The sequence below is a fragment of the Heptranchias perlo genome, chromosome 5 (assembly GCF_035084215.1).
Source record: "Heptranchias perlo isolate sHepPer1 chromosome 5, sHepPer1.hap1, whole genome shotgun sequence".
In the NCBI taxonomy this organism is placed as follows: domain Eukaryota; kingdom Metazoa; phylum Chordata; class Chondrichthyes; order Hexanchiformes; family Hexanchidae; genus Heptranchias; species Heptranchias perlo.
Genome location: NC_090329.1, coordinates 67,025,044 through 67,039,945, shown reverse-complemented (window position 1 = coordinate 67,039,945; position 14,902 = coordinate 67,025,044). Strand labels below are relative to the sequence as shown.

The 14,902-nt window shown below is 42.8% G+C and overlaps 1 long non-coding RNA gene across 2 annotated transcripts in view; it reads right to left on the bottom strand.

Moving 5' to 3' along the window:
• Window positions 1-1,493: 1,493 nt before the first annotated feature.
• The window catches only part of LOC137321411 (uncharacterized), an 84,314-nt gene continuing 70,905 nt past the window's right edge, over window positions 1,494-14,902 (bottom strand). The window contains exons 5-7 of one of the 2 annotated variants that reach the window (XR_010962809.1): window positions 14,817-14,880; window positions 9,028-9,223; window positions 1,494-1,715 (exon numbers count right to left, since the gene is read on the bottom strand). This is a non-coding gene — a long non-coding RNA (uncharacterized lncRNA). The remainder of the gene's footprint in view (window positions 1,716-9,027; window positions 9,224-14,816; window positions 14,881-14,902) is intronic. The other variant, XR_010962810.1, reaches the window with a different exon arrangement.

Here is a 14,902-nt window from a genome sequence, read left to right as displayed (position 1 = left end):
TTATTTACCCAAAAGGGTAATGGAGCTGTGGAATAAGTACCAGGGAAATCCAATAGAAGTGGACAGTTTAAATGAGTTTGAGAGACAATTTGATGCATTTTTGGAAAGTTTGAGGGCCAACTGAAAATATTGGTGGTAACTCCTTAACATAAGTTTGGTTTTAAAGCACCAAAAATTTATGGTAGAGGTTGTACAACATAAAAGAAAACAAATCAAACTGAGCACAAATCTTGAGGAATTGTGAGAGAAATTGTGAGAGACTTCAACTTGCTTCTCACTGCTTTTGGCAAGATCAGACAACCAGCATATTTTCAACCCACCGCTAACCAGCGATGAGGGCTTCTCAGGAGCAGGTATGATATTCCCTTCGTGCATCCCCTTCTATACTACTATCATGGAGGAGGAGGGGCAGCATACAATGGAGCAAAGGAAGTGAAGCAGCCCATTAGATATTAGCCAACCCCCTCAGGACTTTACTGATGAGATGTATAGGAGTGTGCTTCACAAAACAGGCAATAGGGCAGCTCTTCCATCTACTGCATCAGGACCTGAAGCCTGCTCATCTTCCTGCACTGCTCTCTCTACATGGCTATGAAGGTGACCACCACTCTGAACTTTTAAGACACTCTCTAATTTCAGGCAGCCACGGGGGATCTCTGTGATATCAGCCAGGCTGCAGTACGGGTGTGCATTCATTAGGTCACTGACGCATTCTACAGAAGAACCGACAAATTCATCACAGCAAAAGCAGCAGTGAGATAGAGCCATACAGTTTTATGGGGTTGCTAGCTTCCCCTAGGTCCAGGGTGCAATTAATGGCACCCATGTTGCATTGTATGCTTCCACGGAACACACCCTCAACTACCTCAACAGGCAAGGCTTCCACTCCCTCAATGTACAGACAACATGCCGAGGATCCTGCATGTCAACACCCGAGATACTGGAAGTTGTCACATCTTTTGAATTTTGGCCCTTCCTTTCTGCTCTTGATTGTTATCCAGCGATCCACACTGGTAGTGTGTGATTGTGGATGTTGGGTGAAAACAGGATGAAGCTTGGCTATAATTCCCACTGACTGTCAGCACGCAGCCTCACTCATGACCACTAGAGCAAAGTACCAGATGGCCACGGGCACCCATGGAATTACTGCTAATCATAGATTAATGCCTTCATGAGCAGAGAGGTCAGGGAAGGAAGTAAAGATTAAACAATGGAAACACATGACAGGCACTGTAGCAAATTAATGTGTTTTCAATAATAGAATGTAAGTTGATCCAAAATTCTTAAGCTATTTTAAAAAATACATGCCATCTCTTTGAAATCATGTTTAGTGTGATTTACATTTAACAAGAATTTTCATTTACATTCTTGAACATTCGCATGGTTATATAAACCAACAAAACATTTTTATAACAAACATAAAATTTTGAGTGGTTTATAAATACCAAGATAAAATAAAAGATTTTGAACTTTCCTAAAATAAAGATACTAAAAAGACAAAGGAACATCTGTCTCAATATACAGAGTTGATCACAGGAGTTTCAAAATCAGGCAAACTATTCTAAACAGTCTCAATCGGTCAGGCAGAAATTCCATTCCACTGAGAGGGGATTATTCACGATGTTCTCATGAAGTTCCACAAACAGAGGGAGATAAGTAACAAAATCCATAAATGTCATGACACCACTGTCATTCTGGTTAAACTTCTTCAGCACCTGGTTGCACAACCAAAAATAAATAAATCGGTGTCAAAATTGTTTTCTTCGTGGACAAAATGATTAGTTTTACAAAATGTTCTTGGTGAAATGAATGACGGTATTCAATTGACTTTCTAGTAAGTTATGAATCCGCTAGACAAAAATGACTTCAAATTCAATAACTTGTCAACTTTAACAATTTAAGCAAGAAAAGTTTAAAAGTAAGAACAAAAATGGAGGCAAAGAAATAAAAGGAGGCTAAACTTCAAATATAATTTATACAACTAGTATCATAGTAGGTGCAGCACAGGAGGAGGCTATGTGGCCCATCGTGCCTGTGCTGGCTCTTTGAAAGAGTTATCTAATTAGTCCCATTCCCCTGCTCTTTCCCCATAGCCCTGTAATTCTTTTCCCTTCAATTATTTATCCAATTCCCTCTTGAAAGTTACTATTGAGTCTGCTTCCACTACCCTATCGGACAGTGCATTCTAGGTCATTACAACTCAATGCGTAAAAAAATGTTTCCTCATGTCGCCTCTGGCTCTTCTGCCGATCACCTTAAATCTGTGTCCTCTGTTTACTGACCCTTCTGCCACTGGAAACAGTTTCTCCTTATTTACTCTATCAAAACCGTTCATGATTTTGAACACTTCTATCAAATCTCTCCTTAACCTTCTCTGTTCTAAGGAGAACAACCACAGCTTCTCCAGTCTCTCCACATAACTGAAGTCCCTCATTCCTGGCACCATTCTAGTAAATCTCTTCTGCACCATCTCTAAGGCCTTGACATCCTTCCTAAAGTGTGGTGCCCAGAATTGAACACAATACTCCAGCTGAGGCCTAAACAGTGTTTTATAAAGGTTTAGCATAACTTCCCTGCTTTTGTACTCTATGCCTCTATTAATAAAGCCTAGGGTCCCATAAGCTTTTTTAATAGCCTTCTCAACTTGTCCTGCCACCTTCAAAGATTTGTGTATGTACACCCCCAGGTCTCTCTGTTCCTGCACCCACTTTAAAATGTTACCATTTAGTTTATATTGTCTCTCCTCATTCTTCCTACCAAAATGCATCACTTCACACATCTGCATCAAATCTCATCTGCCCATTTCACCAGTCTGTCAAGGTCCTCCTGAAGTCTGTTACCATCTTTCACATTGTTCACTACATTTCCGAGTTTCATGTCATCTGCAAACTTTAAAATTATACCCTCTATACCCAAGTCAAAAAGAGCAGTAGTCCTAATATTGACTCCTGGGGAACACCACTGTTTATTTCCCTCCAGTTTGAAAAACAACCGTTCACCACTACTCTCTGCTTTCTGTCCCTTAGCCAATTTTGTATCCATGCTGCCACTGTCCCTTTAATCCCATGGGCTTTAATTTTGCTAACAAGTCTATTATGTGGTACTTTATCAAATGCCCTTTGAAAGTCGAATACACAACATCAACCGAACAATTTTAACAAATGTATTAAATCCTGAGCACTTTATTGATATAAATGCAGAATATTCAATGGTGAACTAGAGGACATAAATTTAAGATGATTGGCGGAAGGATTAGAGAGGACAAGAGGAAATACTTTTTTACCCAGAGGATGGTGGGTGTATGGAATTCACTGTCCGAATTGGTGGTAGAGGCAGGGACCCTCAACTCTTTTAAAAAGTACATGGACCTGCACCTAAAGTGCTATAAGCTGCTGGACTACGGACCGGGTGCTGGAAGGTGGGATTAGAATGGGCACCTGGTTGTTCTTCGAGCCGGCGCAGACACGATGGGCCGAATGGCCCCCTTCTGTGCTGTATCTTTTCTATGGTTCTAACTCTGCAATTCAAAACTTATTCTATATTTGACAGCTACGAGATATTACATCATTAGTAAGTAAATGAAGAGCTGTTTTAACAATATCGTCACAGCGTGTCTTTATTGTTTCTTCAGAACAATGTTCAGTATAATTATACGATTCTTTCCCTTGCCCAATACCATTGGAGTTTTTCACACTGGGTGATTTTCAAACCTAGTCACAGAAACCTTAAGAAATAATCTATAAATGCACGATAATGTCTATTAATTTTATTTATGTACTTAACCATATTGATAATGCATTAATTTATCAGATTTATCCATAGAACAATGGAACCATAGAAATATACAGCACAAAACTTTACAGCCCATCAAGTCTGTGCCAGTTCTTTGCTAGAGAAATACAAAACTAATCCCACTGCCCTGCTCTCTCCTCGTAGACTCGTATCTTTCTCTTCTTCAAATATTTAACCAAATTTCTCTTAAAATAAGCAATGGTCTCTGCCTCAACCACTCTCTGTGGCAAAGCACTCTATGCTCCAACAACCCTCTATGTGAAGAAATTTCTCCTAACTCTTAGTGACAATCTTAAATTGATGACTATCACCAAATCCTCCTATTCACTGAATCAAAGCATTTCATAATTTTAAAAAATTCAATTAAATCTCCACTTAGCCTTCTCTGTTCAAATGGTAATAAAGTATCTCAAATCTCTTCTCAAAACTGGCATCATCCTAGTGGATTTATAATGAACGTTCTCCACGGCTTTAATGTCCTTTCTATAAGCAATGCCTAAAACCGCACACTATCTTAACTGTGGTCTATCTAAAGTTTTGTATAAATTCATAATTAATTCCTTACCATTGTACTCTATTCCCCTATTTATAAAGCCTAAAATTCTATTAGCCTTGTTTATGACTTTATCTACCTGTATTCGCACTTTCGAGGAATTATATATTTAAACCTTTAGGAGTGTCTGTTCATTCACAAACTTCCACTCTTTGTTTTTTTCTTCCAAAATGTATGACCTCACATTTATTTATCTATATACACCCAGAACAAAAGTGGATCCAGGTACTGACCCCTGCAGTAACCCACTTGCAAACGTTTCCCAGTCAGAGCAACATCAATTAGCCTAACTCTTGGTTTTTGTGTCTATCAATTAACTTTCTATTCATGTTGCTACATTTCCTCGTATACGATATGCCTGAATATTTCTAAAAAGCCTGTTGTGAGGCATCTTATCGAACACCTAAACTTCTTCAAAAAACTGTATTAAATTTTAAAATTTGACGTGCCTTTATCCTTGATTAATTCATGTGTTTCTAAATGCTTACTAATTCTATCCAAAAGACAAACATTTTTTCAAAAGTTGTGGATGTGAATGCCAGATTTTAGATTTAAACGTACGCAAATTAAGAAATAATTTATGTTAAAGAATGAACTGTTTAACCTCAATAACCATCTAGAAAGATGCTTAAACTTGGATACCCTGATTATACTGGATGTTGATGTTTATGAGCATTAGGAATCTGGTGGAACGGAGGGAAATTCGAGTAATCAGTTTGCCAGACCTCCACTAGTTTGGAGTTATGAAAAGGTCCTTTTTAAAATTCTGGGTAAGTAATTCAGAGTAACCACTTGCAATCTGTCCTGGAATGTTGTAAACACATTCCAGGTTTTTAGATGAAATCAGTTCAATGTCTATTCATGTCAATGAAGTTGTCTAAATATCAGAATATTTTTTTTCTATAACTTAATTTTAAATAATTGTAGAAACTCAAATTTTAATTTTTAAACCTATTGTGCACATTAATTTCACTTGAGTAAAGATTATTGTTACAGATTACTGAGCAGGGAATCCTACTAACCATATGACACAATATGGCCATCACTGTTTGCATGCTGAAGCTATCTGTGCTTATTAGCTTCAACACAGAGAAGTAGCAGAAGTATCTATTTCTAAAATGTATAACTTGGCTCAGCATGTTTTATTGTGGAGCATCACTCTACAAAGTAAATCCAACATTAAACCGCAATCGTTACTTTATTACAGGAATAAAATGGTTGTTTTCATATCAGGAAAATAAAAAAATATTAGAACACATCTACAGTAGTGGACCTTCAGCTTAAAAATAGAAGCTTGAAAGGGCAGAAAAACACTCCTTTGTGTTTATTGGCCTCTCTCACTGTTTATAAAGAAGAAAAAAAATAAATATACACAGAATCTCCACATGGCTAATTTTAAAACTGAAATACATCCTTAGGAATAAGAAGTGTACTGTTAAAGTAAGAATATCAATATTATGCTTTGTACTATAAATAGCATAATAGGTGGTCAAGGGTGAATAACAGATGTGTATGTGGTCTTGTTGGTTTTAGGCCACTAAATATACAAGTGTCAGCCAAAACCAGCAAGGGACCCAAATACTTCTATAATTTATCCTCTTACCATCTATTATTCTGCATGATGTACATGAAGATACTTAAAATTTTTAGTTTCCGTTCATAAAATAAAACTCGTACCACATCTCCGTCAGTTAAGTGCACAGTGTGAAGCTTGACAATAATGAAGAACAATGATACATCAAGTTGCAAAAATGTTATTGAAAACTGATTTGCATATGCCAATATAAAACTTCCAGCTTACAAGGACATTAGTTTAGGAAAGAACAAGGTGATAAATTACCTTGTATATTTTTTTAAAATACTGCCTTGCTTTGACAAATTAAGATTCACTATAGAAGGATCCCATCTCTTATGCTCAATTCTAATAATATGAATTGTTCTTAACTTCAAATTACCATAAGAATGAAGTAGTTGTTCCAAACAACTGTATTATAATCCCAAGGTTCAATTAGTTAATATGGCCATCAGTGAACATACACTGAATGGATTCATATGACATTCCTGTCTGTTATTTTAATGCAGATGTTCATTTTAAATGGGTTGAAGACTGAACTAAAATTTCAGACAGAAGAATGACATACAAGCATATTAAATGTTTGTCTGCTGTTATCACCAACAATCATTTCTAGGCTTATTTAACACTGTGACACAGACATTCTATGTGTGATCATGGTGCAAATCAATACAGAGCACAGGAATTGCATAACTTAAAATAATGGATAGCGTAGAAGTGAACAAAGTACACCATTACTACTGTGATATACTATAGGATGTGAATATCTAATGTATTTCGCTCGGTTGATACATTTCGCAATAAAAATAACTAGATGAGAATCTATCATTAGAGGGACAGATAGCCTTTACTGCACTCATGTCTGGGGGTCCAGAATGCTCTATTGCCTCTCAGGTCTCACAGTAAAGAACATAACTGAATGGGTGAAGATTATGGAAAAGGTGGGACGTAGGTTGAAGTTGTAGTTCATGTTAGAACCATGTCATAGGGAAGAACACACTAGGGGTCTTGTAAAGAGAGTTAGAAGATTTAGGTGTTAGATCATAGAACAGCACCTCCAGGATAATAATCACAAGATTACTCCTGGTGCCATATGCTGGACCATTTAGGGAGAAACAGATTGGACACATCAATGCGTGGTTTGACAGATGGTATAGAAGGGAGGGTTTCAGATTTCTAGGACATTGGGACAAATTCTGCAGCAGGGAAACTTAACAGATTGCGAGGGCTTCACCAAACTGGTACCAATAACTTGATGAAGAGGGTAAATAGAGCAGTGGGGGATGACATATTAATAAGGCAGTTGGGAGGGGAAGTCTTAAGAGTATATGGGGGAGTGGTTAAAAATAAGTATAATACATGGGCTAAACAGTCTAAAATAGCTATATTCAGAAGTCAAATGTTTCTGAAGAGACAAAATGAAGGTTAAAATTTCTTGGGAGCAACACAGAACAAGGAAAGAAACAGAGATGGGAACGGCCACACACATCAGTATAACCTCACCTGGACCTTAACCTGCAGTCAGTCTCTTCAGAGTTTAATGATTAAGTGAATTTTTTTGATATAAATTTTTTTTCCAAGGAAAAAAAACCTTTATAATCATTCCGTTTATTCCCCATAAATATTCTTCTATGAGGAAGCAATTTTGTTAGTGGCATTGAGAAAGTTTTAGCCAATCATGATGCACCTGAAATAAAAGTCATATCGTGGTTGTGAAGCAACTAGTGAGTCAGTTAATCATAGAAACATAGAATCATACAGCACAGAAGGAGGCCATTTGGCCCATCGTGCCTGTGCCGTCTCTTTGAATGAGCTGTCCAATTAGTCCCACTCCCCTGCTCTTAACCCATGGTCTTTCAAGTGTTTTTAACATTCTGACAGTCCAGATGTGGTGTGCACAACTGTAGTTGAAAACAGTTCAATGGCAGCAATACAATTATATCAATGAGGCTCTGCAAGCGCTGGTAAACACCATAACGGACGTGGGTGCAGCACACAGCGACCAGGAAGTGCTCATGGGAACAGGAATAGGCCATTCAGCCCAATGACGGCGCTGGTGTGATGCCCAGGCCATTTTAACTCCTGGTCTTCATTACCATGTAGGAGGAAGGACTCCCGGCGGAATCTGGCAGGAATGTCGAGGCAGCCGGCGGGCAGGAGTAGGATTTATCGCGGCAGGAGATGGTCGCCGGAGGTCCGAGGGAATGGTTTCCGGCATAAGGTGGGGGGGGGGGGGGGGTATGTGTCCAGAGGTGAGTGTGGTCAAGAGAGGGGGAAGGAAGCCAAGGCCCAAGAGGGAAGGCCCAAGGTTTGCTCTCCTGGCCCACAAAGAAACCTTAAAACATTTAAAATTCTAACTTACTTGGGCCTCTGGCACCGATCCTGCTTGCCACCAGGTTTTACGGGCGGGCCCAGCACTGTGCCCGACTTGTGCGACCTGAGGTTTAAAGCATGTTGGGATATTGTGATGGCATCGGACTCTGACTCTGGCCGACCTGTGGCAGGCGACTCTGATGCTGCCAAAAACCCAGCAGTTAAAATGAAAACGCAGTGGGAATTGTCCAATCTCCATTTTAACACCCCCCACCCCACCCCCGTCCATCCCGTTCCCGTCCGGCAGGAAGGGTTAAACTTGGGCCTAAATTTTATTGGCAAATAGTGGGTGCATGATTGTAAATATGTCCAAAGGAAAATAATATGGCCAACTGCAGAGCTCATTGGAAGAATTGGGCAATGAGATCTTCATGCACTTGTCTACTGTTGTGACTGGTTATCTCCTGGTTCCTGTGGAAATGGATATAGCAGACTATGTATAGTGGAGAGCTTCAGTTGCCTCCTTAAGGGAGTGGTACAAGACAAAATGGCTACCTTTTGAGAGTGCCTGGAAAGTCTCTATGGCCTAAAAGTTTAGGATAGTAGTGATATTCATTCCCATTGATAGTGCAGTGAGTATGATTGACTATTGACTGCTGCTGCAGGTCTTTATGGACCAAGGGGCACACCTCAGTCATAGTATCCCTAGCTAGCTAGGTCTGAACAAGTTGGATTCAGACCATTCTAAAGGTCAAGTTAAAATGGCCTTGATTTTACCAAGGTTAATGTGACTTACAAAGTTGATGGCATCTTGTGAGAGCCCTCCAGCTGTCAATTCCAGAGCCAGGTTTTGAGTACTGACTGTTCCATCATCCCCTCCTCTTGACTTATTTTCTTCAGCTTGAAGAAGATGCCACAGTTCTGATGCCCTTTCTAACTGGAGACTAAGTGCTTCATAGTCTAAAGTATTAACCAGCTTTTTAATTATTGGCCTAGAAGGAATAAAAGGAATTTTTTAAAACTAGATTTGCATCTCCCTCTCAAAAAATCTGCCTGCTCTGGGCCCAACTTGAAATCATATAAGTGGCAGTTGTGAAGAATTCTGTGGCATTTATTTCCTCCACTAAAGAATGAAAATAAAAAACATATTTAAGTTTTCAGAGATAACCAATGTTTTAGTTCTGTTGTTCAAATTGTATCATTCCTCTCCACAATATGTTTCTTTTTCAAAGTAGTTTTATAAAAATCAATTTTGCATGATTTGTATTTGAATATATGATATCCCTGTGCGAGACTAGGTGACATGATGTTATCTAATGTTTTATGTATATCTTTAACTACATATGTAGGGAATTCCTTCCATAAACCTCTCTCTCTCTACCTCTCTTCTCCTTTAAGAAGACACTGCTTAAAACCAACCTCTTTGACCAGGCTTTTGGTCACCTGTCCTAATGAGGGTGGAGAAGTTGGGAAACTACGGCAGCGGGTGGGGAAAGAAATCACCTCAGCAGGACAGAGCTGGAAATATATCTATATATCTCCGGGGGGGGGGGGGGGGAGGCGAGAATCACATGCCCCGGGGTGGGGGGGGGGTGGTGGAAATTGCGCTCAGGGTCTAGGAGATGTGGGTAGCCCAATGTGAGGCAGGCGTTGAGCTGCTACTGTTGGGATATTGGGAGAAAGGGCCACGAGGCTATTTCACATAATTTGTAATATATAAAAAGACTCAAACAAAACCAAAAACAAAATACTGCGGATGCTGGAAATACTCAGCAAGTCAGGCAGCACCTGTGGAGAAAGAAACAGAGTTAACGTTTCAGGTCGATGACCTTTCATCAGAACTGGAAGATGTTAAAGAGTTAAAGTTTTTAAACAAGTACAGAGCCAGGGAAAGGGGGGGGAGGAAAGAACAAAAGGGAAGGTCTCTGATAGGGTGGAAGGCAGGAGAGATTAAATGACAAAAGGGATGATGGTGCAAGGCAAGGAGGGTGGTAAAGAAACAAAAGATGGGTCTAGAGCAGCTGTAAATGGCAGCAGCAGAACCATTACCTGCACCTGCTGTCCGAAAAATGGGAGCAGTGATTATGATCTGAAGTTATTGAAATCAATGTTGAATACAGAAAGTTGAAAAGTGCCTAAATGAAAGATGAGGTGCTGTTCCTTGAGCTTCCGTTGAGCTTCATTGGAACAGTGGCCGAGGACAAAGAGGTCAGAGTGGGAGTGGGAAGGGGAATTAAAATGGCAAGCGACCGGCAGCTCAGGGACATGTTTGCGAACAGAGCAGCGGTGTTCAGCAAAGTGATCACCCAATCTGCATTTGGTCTCCCCAATGTAGAGGAGGCCGCATTGTGTGCAGCGAATATAGTATACTAAATTGAAAGTACAAGTAAACCGCTGTTTCACCTGGAAGGAGTGTTTGAGGCCCTGGATGCTGGGAAGGGAGGACGTGAAAAGGCAGGTTTTGCATCTCCTGCGCATGCACGAGAAGGTGCCGTGGGGAGGAGAACGGGTGTTGGTGGTGATGAAGAGTGGCCCAGAGTGCCGCAGAGGGAGCGGTCCCTTCGGAATGCTGAAAGAGGAGGGGAGGGGAAGATGTGTTTGGTGGTGGGATCATGCTGGATGTGGTGGAAGTGGTGGCGGATGATACGTTGAATGTGGAAGCTGGTGGGGTGGAAGGTGAGGACAAGAGGGACCCTATCATGATTCTGGGAGGGAGGGGAAGGGGTGAGGGCAGAAGTGCGGGAAATGGGACAGACATGGTCGAGTGCTTTGTCAACTACAGTGGAAGGGAATCCTCGATTGGGGAAAAAGGAAGACATATCGGAAGCACTGGTGCGAAAGGCGGCATTGTCAGAACAGATGCGATCGAGACGGAGAAACTGGGAGAAGGGAATAGAGTCCTTACAGGAAGTAGGGTGGGAGGAAATGTAATCAAGGTAGCCGTGGGAGTCAGTGGGCTTATAATAGATATTGGTAGATAGCTTATCCCCAGAAATGGAGATAGAGACGTCGACGAAGGAAGGGAAGGGAAGAGTCGGAGATGGACCATATGACAGCAAGGGAAGAGTGGAGATTGGAAGCAAAGTTGATGAAAGTTTCCAGTTCAGGGCGAGAGCAGAAAGCGGCAGCGATATAGTCATCAATGTACCGGAAGAAGAGGTGAAGAAGGCGACCTGAGTAGGACTGGAACAAAGAATGTTCAACATATCCCACAAAAAGGCAGGCATAGCTGGAACCCATACAGGTTCCCATAGCGACACCTCTTATTTGGAGGAAGTGAGTGGAGTCAAAGGAGAAGTTATTCAATGTAAGAACAAGTTCAGCCAGGCGGCGGAGCGTGGTGGTGGATGGGGACTGGTTGGGCCTCCGTTCAAGGAAGAAGTGGAGGGCCCGCAGGCCGTCCTGGTGGGGGAGGGAAGTGTAGAGGGACTGGACGTCCATGGTGAAAAGGAGACGGTTAGGGCCGGGGAACTGGAAATTGTTAAAGTGGCAGAGGGCGTTGGAAGAGTCGCGGATGTAGGTTGGAAGAGACTGGACAAGGGGAGAAAAAAGAGAGTTGAGATAGGAAGAAATAAGTTCCGTGGGGCAAGAACAGGCTGAAATGATGGGTCTCCCGGGGCAGTCCTGATGGTGGATCTCGGGAAAGAGGTAGACGCAGGCTGTGTGGTGTTGGGGGACTATGAGGTTGGAGGCCATGGAAGGAAGATCTCCAGAGGAGATGAGGTCAGTGATGGTCTGGGAAATTATGGCTTGATGTTCGACGACGGGGTCATGGTCCAGAGGGAGATAGAAGGAGGTGTCGGAGAGTTGGCGTTCAGTTTTCGCAAGGTAGAGGACTGTTCACCACACCACAACAGCGCTGCCCTTGTCAGCAGGTTTAATGATAATGTCAGGGTTGGACCTGGGAGAACGGAACGCTGCAAGTTCAGAGGGAGGTAGGTTAGAGTGAGTGAGGGGAGCAGAGAAATTGAGACGGCCGATGTCACGCCGGCAGTTCGCAATGAAAAGATCAATAGAGGGTAAGAAGCCAGAGGCAGGGGTCCAGGTAGAACGAGAATTCTGAAGACGGGAGAAAGGGTCCGTTGTGCGGGGGGGAAGACTCCTGTCGGAAGAAGCGGGTGCAGGGGCGAAGGCGACGGAAGAAGAGCTCAGCATCGTGTCGAGCTCGAAATTCATTGAGGTGGGGGCGTAAGGGGATGAAGCTGAGGTCTTCGCTGAGGACTGATCGTTTGGGGTCAGAGAGGGGAAGGTCAGAGGGAATAGTGAAAACACGACAAAGGGTGAGATTGCAGGGAGGGATGGGGTCAGAGGAAAGTGAAGGGGAAGAAGGATCAGGAAGTGCATTGTTATCTAACAGTCATTGAAGCTTGCGGTCCTTGACACCTGAAAGGAAGAAAAAAAGTTTTTTGTTAAAGCGCTGGATGAGGCGAAGGATGAAACGGAACTGCGGAACAAGACAACTCTGAAGTACAGTGAGTCGGTGCTGCTGGAGGTCGAGAACGTGCATGTGGTGGCGCATGGAATTGAGTGTGGATCTCAGGAAGCGCGAGATGGAAATGTAAAGAGTCGCCTGGTGTCAGGAGCTGGAGGGAGCAGGATGTCTCGAACTCTCTTCGAAAGGACAAGCATGGCGGGGAATGGTGGAACAAGCCCAAGGTGGCTGACAGAGAGCAGCAAATTGCTGCACAATCACACAGTGGCCAGAGAATGGAATTGCAGGAGACTGAAACCAACCATTTTAGTGGGAAATTGCAGTCATAGGCTTTTGTGACTGAAAGTGTGTCAAAAAGCTGAATGCTCTAAACGGGAAAGCTCTATGAGGCACCACCTACAAGCTTCACAGGCAACTTGAGGCCTCCCACCCAGGGAAAATTTACCCTCACCATTTTTAAAATTATACTAGGCTGGATCATCGGACTTAAGCCAGTTATTTAAAGGGGACAGCTGTGTAACTAATAGGGCTATGGATAAAAAGGCTTGCATCCAAAGTTGTACATTTTAAAACATTTTTATATATCAAATTCATCCCAATATTAAATCCCAACATACAATTTAACATTTTTCCCAGCATTCCTAAAATGCTTGCGTTCTTTTTTGTTTTCAAATATTTAGCTAGATATATTACACTGATGTCTAAAATTCCACTTACCTACTTAAAGTGAAATCAATTATTGCATCTGACACATAGGAACATAGAAAATAGGAGCAGGAGTAGGCCATTTGGCCCTTCGAACCTGCTCCGCCATTCAATATGATCATGGCTGATCCTCTATCTCAATACCATATTCCAGCTCTCTCCCCACACCCCTTGATGCCTTTTGTGTCTAGAAATCTATCTAGCTCCTTCTTAAATATATTCAGTGACTTGGCCTCCACAGCCTTCTGTGGTAGAGAATTCCACAGGTTCACCACCCTTCGAGTGAAGAAATTTCTCCTCATCTCAGTCCTAAATGTCCTACCCCATATCTCTTTTACACTGCCTTACGTTGGGGCCAAAGACTTGACTCTGACATAAATGAGCGCAACAAAAGCCGCAGTATGTTTGGATAACACCACATTGTCCAGATAAGTGCAACCCACTTTGAAGAGAACGCTGACTCTGGATATACTTTGGTATCAACCACCTCAGAGTGAGGTTTATTCCTGTTTGTTTTTAAAATTTCAGAGGAAGGCAGAGTCAACAGGAATGCTGTACTCACACAGGAGATTTTAAACCCTGAGCTCAGCCTACTCTTTGAGTACACAGTTTAATATAAACATGATTTTGATTACACTATGGTCTAAATTTTAACCCCGCGAACAGGTGAGTTGGGGGCAGGTGGGAAGGTAAAAATTATAAAAAAACTAAAACCCGACCCCAACTCACCTCCAACCCGCCCACTTCCAGTTTTAACAGAGGCGAAACGAGGGATGGACGACTAAACTGCTCTCAGGAGGTGGGTCAGTCAGTGAAAGCTTTCGAGGAGGCTGCGGGCTTCTGTTTTTACAGCATGTTTATTTTTAACTCCTGGGGGCCGGGATTCCTGCACTTTCTGCATCACGCCACGTGAGAGGCGGTGAGAAGGCCCAAAACAGCAGGTGAGGTAAGTGCCTTTATCGCACTGCTTGTGGCCAAGGAGGAGCAGGAGTGCTTTCCCCAGGCACAACAAGCCTACCTGCAGCGACCCCCCACCCCCAAACACGATCTCCAACCACACCCCCACGATCTCTAACCCCATCCCAATGATCTCTGATCCCCCGATGACCGACCCCCAACCCCCCCAGTGACCGACCCAGATGACTGACCCCCGATGGCCCCCGCCCCCCAGTTACCGACCCCGATGATCAACCCCAATGAGCGACCCTGTGACCCCCGATCCCCCTGATGACACCCGATGACTGACACCCCGCCCCCCCCCACACCGGTGACTGACCACCGATGACTCCTGACCCCCGATGACCGACCATGATGACCGACCCCCGATGACCCTTAACCTCCAACCCCCCGATGATCGGCCCCCTGATGACTTCCGACCCCCGATGACTTCTGACCCCGACCCTCCCCCCAATTTGAATGCCCCCCTGCCACACCAATCTAAAACTTACCTGCTCACATCCGCTTCGTGGCTCTTCTTCTGTCCGACTGACGGCCAGCCTGTCGGGCGGGAAACTGCCAAAGAAACAATAAAAGA